Here is a 12,355-nt window from a genome sequence, read left to right on the forward strand (position 1 = left end):
AGCCGTGTTGTTATTGAATGGCGGAGCAGGCTCGGAGGGCCAAATAGCCTACTCCTGCTCCTATTTCTTGTGTTCTTATTGGGGGTAAAATCCCGGCCTTGCCGGGTCCATATGGAATACGCATGGACACGGCGAGGCCTCACAAAAGCCGGTTTTCGGAGCGGGGCGTACATGCGCTGAAAATCGGCTTTTCCGACCTGTCAAGATTTCGCTTGACAGATCCTCCGCATCCCCACAGGAAGGACATTCGCACGGGTGTGATTGGGCTATTTGCTCATCTCTTGCCCAGTGAATGGCCTTGAAATATTTTATGCCTGGTAAAAGCAAGCACATAGCCTACTTTTACCAGCATAAGAGTTTTAAAACATATAAAAATGTAATTTAAATACACATTTTTAGAGTAAAAACCCTATCCATTAAGGTAAGTTTATTTTAAACCCAATTAAAACAAATTTTTTTTTAAATCCATAAAATATTTTATATATCTTAAACATTTAATTAACATTCATTTCAATTAATTTTAAATATGTGAGGTGTTTTTTTTATTTATTGTGCTGTGTTTCGGTATTTTAGGGGGTTATTCTCATTGCTAGAAATGGGAACGCGGAGAAACGGAGTTCCCATTACTATCAATGAGAATACTGCATAGTGATTGGTGGTCCAGGCCCACGTGACTCCAGCTTTTTCGTGCAAAGAAGAAGTCCTCCTCCCGTACGCTACACATCGAATCTAGGCCTCCGACCTCAATCGAAGGCACCTCCGTGACCACCAGGTACATTCGTAGAAATATTCCCGGTCAGACCGGAATTTTAAGTCCATTATCTTCTCCATCTCCATGATTTATAGCACTAGGGAGGTGAAACAACTGAGCTGTAGCGAAAACAAGGAAGGAAGGAAGGAAGAAGGAAAGTTGTTGATATGTGCTACGTACAGTGTACGTACAGTGCTAAATGATTTTCAAGTTGCAGAAACTGAGGAGTGAAATGTCAATGTTGATGCAACATCGGAGAAATCAACTCTTTGTTTGTGGTGCCATCTAGTGGCTAAATAGTCAGTCTCCAGGCAGAAGGATAATAATGTTTATGTCTTAAAGGGGCTGCGTTGTATTCCACACAGCCAGCTTTGACTTGTGACCATTACATCAGGTTGGGGATGTCTGATTGGAAGCTAAGATGTCATCATCATCATCAGTCCCCTGGTCCTGATGAAATGCATCCCAGGGTATTAAAAGAGATTTCGGAAGTTATAGCAGATGCATTCGTTATAATCTACCAAAATTCTCTGGACTCTGGGGAGGTACCAGTGGATTGGAAAGCAGCTAATGTAATGCCTCTGCTTAAAAAAGGGGGCAGACAAAAGGCAGGTAACTATAGGTTGGTTAGTTTAACATCTGTAGTGGGGAAAATGCTTGAAGCTATCATTAAGGAAGAAATAGCGGGACATCTAGATAGGAATAGTGCAATCAAGCAGACGCAAGCAACATGGATTCATGAAGGGGAAATCATGTTTAACTAATTTACTGGAATTCTTTGAGGATATAACGAGCATGGTGGATAGAGGTGTACTGATGGATGTGGTGTATTTAGATTTCCAAAAGGCATTCGATAAGGTGCCACACAAAAGGTTACTGCAGAAGATAGAGGTACGCTGAGTCAGAGGAAATGTATTAGCAGGGATCGAAAATTGGCTGGCTAACAGAAAGCAGAGAGTCGGGATAAATGGGTCCTTTTCGGGTTGGAAATCGGTGGTTAGTGGTGTGCCACAGGGATCGGTGCTGGGACCACAACTGTTTACAATATACATAAGAACATAAAAACATAAGAATTAGGAACAGGAGTAGGCCATCGAGCCCCTCGAGCCTGCTCCGCCATTCAATAAGATCATGGCTCATCTGGCCGTGGACTCAGCTCCACTTACCCGCCCGCTCCCTGTAACCCTTAATTCCCTTATTGGTTAAAAATCTATCTATCTGTGACTTGAATACATTCAATGAGCTAGTCTCAACTGCTTCCTTGGGCAGAGAATTCCACAGATTCACAACCCTCTGGGAGAAGAAATTCCTTCTCAACTCGGTATTAAATTGACTCCCCCATATTTTGAGGCTGTGCCCCCTAGTTCTAGTCTCCCCGACCAGTGGAAACAACCTCTCCACCTCTATCTTGTCTATCCCTCTCATTATTTTAAATGTTTCTATAAGATCACCCCTCATCCTTCCGAACTCCAACGAGTAAAGACCCAGTCTACTCCCTTGATCATCATAAGGTAACCCCCTCATCTCCGGAATCAGCCTAGTGAATCGTCTCTGTACCCCCTCCAAAGCCAGTATATCGTTCCTTAAGTAAGGTGACCAAAACTGCACGCAGTACTCCAGGTGCGGCCTCACCAATACCATATACAGTTGCAGAAGGACCTCCCTGCTTTTGTACTCCATCCCTCTCGCAATGAATGCCACATTCCATTCGCCTTCCTGATTACCTGCTGCACCTGCAAACTAACTTTTTGGGATTCATGCACAAGGACCCCCAGGTCCCTCTGCACCTCAGCATGTTGTAATTTCTCCCCATTCAAATAATATTCCCTTTTACTGTTTTTTTCCCCAAGGTGGATGACCTCACACTTTCCGACAATATATTCCATCTGCCAAACCTTAGCCCATTCGCTTAACCTATCTAAATCTCATTGCAGCCTCTCTGTGTCCTCTACACAACCCGCTTTCCCACTAATCTTTGTGTCATCGTCAAATTTTGTTACACTACACTCTGTCTCCTCTTCCAGGTCATCTATGTATATTGTAAACAGTTGTGGTCCCAGCACCGATCCCTGTGGCACACCACTAACCACCGATTTCCAACCCGAAAAGGACCCATTTATCCTGACTCTCTGCTTTCTGTTCACCAGCCAATTCTCTATCCATGCTAATACATTTCCTCTGACTCCGCGTACCTCTATCTTCTGCAGTAACCTTTTGTGTGGCACCTTATTGAATGCCTTTTGGAAATCTAAATACACCACATCCATCGGTACACCTCTATCCACCATGCTCGTTATATCCTCAAAAAATTCCAGTAAATTAGTTAAACATGATTTCCCCTTCATGAATCCATGTTGCGTCTGCTTGATTGCACTATTCCTATCTAGATGTCCCGCTATTTCTTCCTTAATGATAGTTTCAAGCATTTTCCCCACTACAAATGTTAAACTAACCGGCCTATAGTTACCTGCCTTTTGTCTGCCCCATATTTTTAAACAGAGGCGTTACATTAGCTGCTTTCCAATCCGCTGGTACCTCCCCAGAATCCAGAGAATTTTGGTAGATTATAACGAATGCATCTGCTATAACTTCCGCCATCTCTTTTAATACCCTGGGATGCATTTCATCAGGACCAGGGGACTTGTCTACCTTGAGTCCCATTAGCCTGTCCAGCACTACCCTCCTAGTGATAGTGATTGTCTCAAGGTCCTCCCTTCCCACATTCCTGTGACCAGCAATTTTTGGCATGGTTTTTGTGTCTTCCACTGTGAAGACCGAAGCAAAATAATTGTTCAAAGTCTCAGCCATTTCCACATTTCCCATTATTAAATCCCCCTTCTTATCTTCTAAGGGACCAACATTTACTTTAGTCACTCTTTTCCGTTTTATATATCTGTAGAAGCTTTTACTATCTGTTTTTATGTTTTGCGCAAGTTTACCTTCGTAATCTATCTTTCCTTTCTTTATTGCTTTTTTAATCATTCTTTGCTGTTGTTTAAAATTTTCCCAATCTTCTAGTTTCCCACTAACCTTGGCCACCTTATACGCATTGGTCTTTGATTTGATACTCTCCTTTATTTCCTTGGTTATCCACAGCTGGTTATTCTTTCTCTTACCACCCTTCTTTTTCAATGGAATATATTTTTGTTGCGCACTATGAAAGAGCTCCTTAAAAGTCCTCCACTGTTCCTCAATTGTGCCACTGTTTAGTCTGTGTTTCCAGTCTACTTTAGCCAACTCTGCCCTCATCCCACTGTAGTCCCCTTTGTTTAAGCATAGTACGCTCATTTCTGACACAACTTCCTCACCCTCAATCTGTATTAGAAATTCAACCATACTGTGATCACTCATTCCGAGAGGATCTTTTACTAGGAGATCGTTTATTTTTCCTGTCTCATTACACAGGACCAGATCTAAGATAGCTTGCTCCCTTGTAGGTTCTGTAACATACTGTTCTAAGGAACAATCCTGTATGCATTCTATGAATTCCTCCTCCAGGCTACCCCGTGCAATTTGAGTTGACCAATCGATATGTAGGTTAAAATCCCCCATGACTCCTGCCGTTCCTTTTTCACATGCCTCCATTATTCCCTTGATTATTGCCCGTCCCACCATGAAGTTATTATTTGGGGGCCTATAAACTACGCCCACCAGTGACTTTTTCCCCTTACTATCTCTAATCTCCACCCACAATGATTCAACATTTTGTTCATTAGAGCCAATATCGTCTCTCACAACTGCCCTGATATCATCCTTTATTAACAGATCTACCCCACCTCCTTTCCCTTCTTGTCTATCTTTCCGAATAGTCAGATACCCCTGTATGTTTAATTCCCAGTCTTGGCCACCCTGCAACCATGTTTCTGTAATGGCCACCAAATCATACCAATTTGTAATGATTTGTGCTGTCAACTCATTTACTTTATTTCGAATGCTGCATAGATGACCTGGAAGAGGGGACAGAGTGTAGAGTAACAAAATTTGCAGATGACACAAAGATTAGTGGGAAAGCGGGTTGTGTAGAGGACAAAGAGAGGCTGCAAAGAGATTTAGATAGGTTAAGCGAATGGGCTAAGGTTTGGCAGATGGAATACAATGTCGGAAAATGTGAGGTCATCCACCTTGGAAAAAAAAACAGTAAAAGGGAATATTATTTGAATGGGAAAAATTACAACATGCTGCGGTGCAGAGGGACCTGGGGGTCCTTGTGCATGAATCCCAAAAAGTTAGTTTGCAGGTAATCAGGAAGGCAAATGGAATGTTGGCCTTCATTGCGAGAGGGATGGAGTACAAGAGCAGGGAGGTCCTGGTGCAACTGTACAGGGTATTGGTGAGGCCGCACCTGGAGTACTGCGTGCAGTTTTGGTCACCTTACTTAAGGAAGGATATACTAGCTTTGGAGGGGGTACAGAGATGATTCACTAGGCTGATTCCGGAGATGAGGGGGTTACCTTATGACGATAGATTGAGTAGACTGGGTCTTTACTCGTTGGAGTTCAGAAGGACGAGGGGTGATCTTATAGAAACATTTAAAATAATGAAAGGGATAGACAAGATAGAGGCAGAGAGGTTGTTTCCACTGGTCGGGGAGACTAGAACTAGGGGGCACAGCCTCAAAATACGGGGGAGCCAATTTAAAACCGAGTTGAGAAGGAACTTCTTCTCCCAGAGGGTTGTGAATCTATGGAATTCTCTGCCCAGGGAAGCAGTTGAGGCTAGCTCATTGAATGTATTCAAATCACAGATAGATAGATTTTTAACCAATAAGGGAATTAAAGGTTATGGGGAGCGGGCAGGTAAGTGGAGCTGAGTCCATGGCCAGATCAGCCATGATCTTGTTGAGTGGCGGAGCAGGCTCGAGGGGCTAGATGGCCTACTCCTGTTCCTAATTCTTATGTTCTTATCATAGGCAGTCCCTCGAAATCGAGGAAGACTTGCTTCCACTCTAAAAGTTAGTCCTTAGGTGACTGATCAGTCCAATACGGAAATTACAGTCTCTGTCACAGGTGGGACAGACAGTCGTTGAAGGAAAGGGTGGGTGGGACTGGTTTGCCGCATGCTCCTTCCGCTGCCTGCGCTTGATTTCTGCATGCCCGCGGCGATGAGACTCAAGGTGCTCAGCTCCCTCCTGGATGCACTTCCTCCACTTAGGGCGGTCTTTGGCCAGGGACTCCCAGGTGTCGGTGGGAATGTTGCATTTTATCAAGGCGGCTTTGAGGGTGTCCTTGAAATGTTTGCTCTGCCCACTTTGGACTTGCTTGCCATGTCGGAGTTCTGAATAGAGCGCTTGCTTTGGGAGTCTTGTGTCAGGCATGCAAACAATGTGGCCTGCCCAGCGGAGCTGGTCGAGTGTGGTCAGTGCTTCGATGCTGGGGATGTTGGACTGATCGAGGACGCTAACGTTGGTGCGTCTGTCCTCCCAGGGGATTTGCAGGATCTTGTGGAGACATTGTCGGTGGCTCCAGCGATTTGTCAACTGTACATACAACTCACTCTCTGCAACTGAACATGTGGTATTCTAATTGTGAGGCCCCTCACTTATGCTTTAGCTGTTTCCGTAACAGCACTGTGGGACACTGCAACACATGGACTGCAGCGGGTCAAGAAAGCTGTGGTCTTCAGGCTTGTTTGTCTGTCCCACCTGTCCCACCACCTTCTCAAGGGCAATTAGGGATGCGCAATAACTGCTGGCCTTGCCAGCGACACCCACATCCCATGAACGAATACATTTTTAAAAATGCTTTCCACTTAAAGTTGTCCAGCTAGGATTTTAAACTGTTTGAAAAAATCATCCCTGAGGGAACAGAAAAGGTAGTTTTCTCTAATTATACTGCTTATTAATAATTTATGTAACAGGTGCTCTGATTGGCCAGCCTAAGATAAATATTCACTTCGAAAATCTATGAGTAATTTATTAGCGCAGCGATTTTAAGAAGATACACTGTGGAGTTATGGGATACAAATTCTGGGCTATCACAGAAAGTTTTAAGTAACTACCAGGTGGTTCCTTTCAGGAAAGCGAGGGAAATTAAAGGGCAAATCATCCTATGTAACAGTGGAGAATCTCCAAGTAGGCAGCTATAACGTGGCAAAGGTCTGGGAACAGGCCTCCAAACCATCCTCCAAGCGAAGGATGGTCCATGGCGCATGGAAGCGTCAGGAGGTGAAAGGGAGCAGAAAATGAATAAAATGGATTTAAAAATTATCCCTGAATTTCGTTAAAATTAATACTATTAGCACCACTCAATAAAAAAAAGCAATGTTTAGAGTTGTTTTATTTCCTGGGAGAGGAATTTGAATCTAAGTTAAATTTAAACTCACTGTTGGCTTTCTTAGTCTCCTCCAAGATGCTAGTTATGTCGGAAAAATGCCCTAGGAATTGCCTTAGTAGTCAGATTGAATGATGGGTGTCATGTATTCAACCAGCATTGTAACCCATGTATAAACTGACCTAAGTTGTACACTGTGAGAACACTGGCCACTAGGTGGGAGACACTCCTAACCTGGACCTTCAGGTATAAAAGGGGAAGCTCCACCCACCTTCATCACTTGAGTGCTAAGGAATAAAGGACAGGTCACAGACTGACCTTCTCTCAAGCATGGGCCTCGTATGCATTTATACTGTGTAGTAAGGACCTATCAATGGGAAAGATAAAAGACTCATGTTAATTAAGCCATGAAGGTTTCTACAAACAAAACATTACTTTCCAAGGATAGAAAACAAGCCTGAAGACCACAAGCCTGAAGGTGGCTCGTTAAGGGGGACATGTGTATGACCCCCTTTGTTGGCAAAGACTTGGGAAGCTGGTGATTTGAGTAAACGTGTGACACGGCATGTCTAGGTGCTGCTGTTTTATTGATCTTAAGATCTTCAGAGATGCCAACAGGCCGTGTGAGGTGATTGACACCAGAAGGGCTGAACTCTTCGAACACATGTGCCACTCGGATTGATCAATGGAATTGAGGAGGTTTCTTTGGAAATTAAGCAGATATATGATAGTATTCTCAGTCTTCAGTTCTTAGTTCTTAGATTTGTTTTAGTACAGACTAATTATGTGTTGTTCTAACTTTAATTAGGTTTAATGACAATCGCAGTGTGGAAGACACTTTAATGCTCTCCTTATAGTTTAATATTTTCTTTACATTACAAATGTGACTGCATTTCAAAAATGCTTAATTGGCTGTAAAGCGCTTTGGGATGTTCTGAGGTCATGAAAGATGCTATGGCACCAAACTTGATGGACTTATCACCTGCTGCCGCCGAGTTTTCTGGGCGGTCTCCCCTCCGAGCGAGTTTAGAGGGGGCCTCCCGCCGGCGGGGAGGGAAGACCGCTGGGAACCGCCCGCTGAAGTCCGCTGACGTACAATGCGCGTAAGTGTCCTCCCGCCTGCCAAGCTGCCAATTTGGTCCGGGCGGGAGTCCGCTGCATCAGGGGGAAGGATCGTCACGCAGGAGGCAGGTCTAACCTCAACGGTAAGTAAGACGACCTGCAAAAAGTTAGTAAACTTCTTTTCTTTATTTTTTTTTCCCCAGTGATTCAGTGATTCGCCTAAAGGTTTTCCAATGTTGTTTTTTTTTAATTTTTGGACAATTTTTAATTTTATATGTTCCCCCCTCCCTGGGACCGACTCAATCCTCGGCGGTATTTTGCCGAGGATCGCCTTTGCCGTCGAGATTAGGAGCTCCCGCCTGTTGCCGCCCAGATGTGTCGCTTTTTGCCGCCGGGCGGTCTTTTCAGGACTTTTCCATGAAACTCCGGCCCAAAGTACTGTAAGGTATCTCAGCGATCCTTTGAATGGCACTTGGACGGAACTTAGCTTCCACCAAGTTCGGGGCCTGTATAAATGCAAGTTCTTTCTCTTTCTTGCTTTCCTTTATGTTATGTGAACTGTGCTTGTTAAAAATGATTAGCTAATATCTTCAAGGTTTCCCAAGCAAACATTATTAAATTCACATCCCCAAAATATTAGGGGAGGGCGGCGGATTTTAAATCTACTCCGTTCCCACTCCGATCTGGCTAACTGCAATTTTAAATTGCATGCCCGCCCAAAGCCGGTGAGGTTCTACTTTAAATATACAGAATGGGCTCCAATTATGTCATTGTTGCCGGACTGCTATTTATACCTGAGGCCTGAGCAGAGGAGGCTTCCTTGCTAGACCAAGGCTGTCAGGGTACAGATCCAAGGCCAGAAGATGTCTAGGTAAGAGTAAAAGTTTAATTTTTTTACAGGTTTCCTTGTGGGCCAGGAGGAACAGGATTGCTCCTCCACAATGGAACTTTGTGTGTCACTGGGAGTCATTCTCCTGTCCCTGACCATGTTTCCCCTCCTTGAGCCGGGATCCCCGAAAAAGCCTCTGATTGTAATGGCCAGGCATCTGCTGCCCAGTCGGGAAATCGGCAAGCGGCCTGCTAATGAGGCCCAGCCATCCAAGATTGGTCGAGCTTCCCTGCTACCACTCCCAGATGGGCCAGCCGATCACTAGGCCCCGTTCCCTCTTGGGAGTAAAAATTGTGCCCTACACCTTGCAACGGCGAATTAGGGAATTTGTATAAATATGTGACTCCAAATTAGCACAAAAGGTAAAACTTTAAACACATTTTCAAATTCGTTGGCTAAGTATCTGATTGGAAGTTCCAGGGATAAGTATTGACTGAAGTAATCAAGTTCTGTTCTGAACATAATGGTTTCTGTGCTGCTGGGGGAATGTTTTCTGCAGAGGGCAGTAGACCAGGGTTAAGTGAATTAATATTCTGGAGATTTGCTTGATTACTTTGAGGATCAGGTTCATTGATGTAGAACTTTCTTTCAGGAAAATAAATGGATGACTGTAAATTATCTGTTGAAGGAGTGAGGTATTAGGGAACAAGTGATTGTTTCTCATTCCATGCTGCCCTATGATTTTAATCAAGTCTGGTACCTAACCGAATGGTCATGCAGTTCAACAATCTACCACAGAATGGACCAGTCACTGCGCCCACAAAACTGGATTAATAACACAAAGAATGTGTGGGAAATAGTTTCAGATGTAACCAGTTTATGGCAGATGCAATGTCATACAATGGCCCAGAATCTGCTGGAAAAATAACAGCGAGTTTAATGCGCACACTGTTAATTATCTGTAAATCATCCAGAAATTTGTGATAAGGAAGAGGTACCCTGTGGGTTGCACATCATCACAAATTGCTGGAACACGACAGCTCCCTCCCCGTGAATTTCAAAAATTGCCGCATTTGCGCCGTAAATACAAATTAAGCTCGCCGTAGAAAGTTAGGGCTGGAACCTAACAGCGTAAGTACCATTTCATTGACAAGATTTATGTACCTGCAATGCCACTCAACTGCTCCAGCCCAGAAAGGCAACAATTGAAACTGTGGAGTCTCATTTCTGCAGTTACCAATTGTTCTTTGAAGTTTTTAAAATTAAAAATATTTAATTTTTTAAAAGTTTTTTCTTACTGTCTCTTTTCTCTCTTTCTTAATCGAATATTTTCTTCCCTTTATTTCACATTCAGTCCCTAATTTGGCTCTAAGTCACCCTATTTCCTTCTCTGTCAGAGTCCTGTTTCGTTCTCTATCTTCACAACTAGTGTGAAACATGCATTTTAACTGTGGGACATAAAAGCAACAAAAACTCACATTATGACAAAAAGTGTCAACAGGTATACCTTATAGTGATATTTAAAATGAATATTCACTGAATTTCTCTGATTAATATTCATCTAGCTCCTAATTGCTGTCATGTTAGGAAGACAAAAGGAAATGTAAACAATACAAGACAATGTATTATTAGCTGGAGAGCTGATTAAGGCACAAAGTACATTTGAGCGAATTAATTAGCTTGAAGCCCTCAATCCAGAACGGAGCATGATGGACCATTCATTACAGTCATTAGTCAGTAGATCATTCCTTTATTTAAAATTTCAGATACTTTGAACGCGTACTGTGGCCTGTGGGCCCTTTGAGAAATCATATGGTATTGGTTCAATTTCGAAGTCCATTTATAAAATTGATGAATTTAAAATGCATTAATGGCATCTTCCCAGGAGAATATGATAGATTAATGAGAAGAAGCAATCCACTAAATATTAATGACACTTATAGATTAAATGCCTTTTTTATATGTAGCAAGCACTGCTCTAACCTCTGCTAGTAATCATAATTTTGTTAATGTTTCATTTTAAAGATTTTTGAAACTCTCCAAAGAACTCTTCAAACAAATTATTTTATTCCTGCTCACGAAACCTGAATTTGGAGAGACTTGTCATAATTATACTAGAATTCCCACAAGCTCTCACTAAGCCTGTTTTACAGCAGAGAACAGATTTAGTGTTCAAAACCACGAATGCTGTCTAAATTAATGAAGGAGCTCACACAGGCTTTTCTAGTTCTACCTCAAAATCTCCACTGATTCACCACACTGCATTTCCTTTGTCCTTCCTTCGTGTTGAGTTTTAGTCACAACTGGAAGTTGCCTTTCTCACGTTAAAGATTTTTCCTCACACACGTGTGGTCCAAGATCACTATGACTGTGGGAATGTTAATATTTTGGTGAGATGTCACGTCGTTTACCACAGTATTCCTTCTGATAATTAATCCATTTGTGGAACTTGCTATCGCATGGAGCAGTTGAGGCGAATAGCAGAGGTGTCTTTCATGGGAAGCTAGATAAGTGCATGAGGGAGAATGAAGGATATGCAGGTAGGGTTGGATGAAGTAGGGTGGCAGGAGGCTTGTGTGCCCTGTTTCTATGCTGTAAATTCTATGTAATGTTCTATGTAATTACTGGAGGGGACAAGGTGGACATCGCCCCTCCCAGAAAATGTTTTAGCATGAGTTATGTTCCCTTCTTCACCCTCCATAAAACCCAGAATTGCCCTGATATACCCCTGCCCCCAACTTCTCATACATGGTTGTGCCACAATGTTGAATGCTGCAGCTGATTGGTAGCTCAAAGTTTGTTTTCTACTGACTTAAGGACAAGTTATTAAGATGATCTTGAAGCACTGGGGCAGATTATAACTTTCACCACCGGGTGGAAAACTGGAAGTAGCGAAACAGCCACCCGTTTCCAGCCCACTGCATTTTTCCTTCCATTGACTTCAATGGAAAGAAAAATCGGACAGGGTGTATAACGGGCGGAAAATCTACTATCCGACGTTGAAAGTTAAAATCTACCCCACTGACTCTAAGAGCCGGGGGAGGACAGCCAAAAACATGCCGGCTATTTTTGTTCTAATGTTGTCACACGCATAAGATGCAATATGTTTTTGTGAGGCCATAAAATGTTTTAATACAAATTGTGTCAAGTGGAACCAGGGTGGAGAGTGTCACAGAGTTGGAGTGATTTACTTGCTTTATAAGCTATTTTTTCAGTGAAGCCTTCAAAGATCACAGCGCACTTGATAGATTATCAAAGTGATGTTATCAATTTAAACAACACAAGTTCAGTTGCAAACCCAGCCTGCTGGAGCCACTCAAGTTCAAGTAAGTTTGACTTCTGGGCAAAGTTTCATTCTCTCACTAGATATGCACTAGAGGTGAGTATCAATATCATGAGGGAATACAAAGTAGTCCAGATTAAGAGGAATCTGGATAACATAGA

At 42.9% G+C, this 12,355-nt stretch overlaps 1 long non-coding RNA gene across 1 annotated transcript in view; it reads left to right on the forward strand.

Moving 5' to 3' along the window:
* Positions 1–12,355, forward strand: part of LOC139280650 (uncharacterized) — a 275,728-nt gene that overhangs the window by 225,046 nt on the left and 38,327 nt on the right. The gene's annotated exons all lie outside the window — the stretch shown is intronic.

This window comes from Pristiophorus japonicus, chromosome 15, assembly GCF_044704955.1.
Source record: "Pristiophorus japonicus isolate sPriJap1 chromosome 15, sPriJap1.hap1, whole genome shotgun sequence".
NCBI classification, from domain to species: domain Eukaryota; kingdom Metazoa; phylum Chordata; class Chondrichthyes; family Pristiophoridae; genus Pristiophorus; species Pristiophorus japonicus.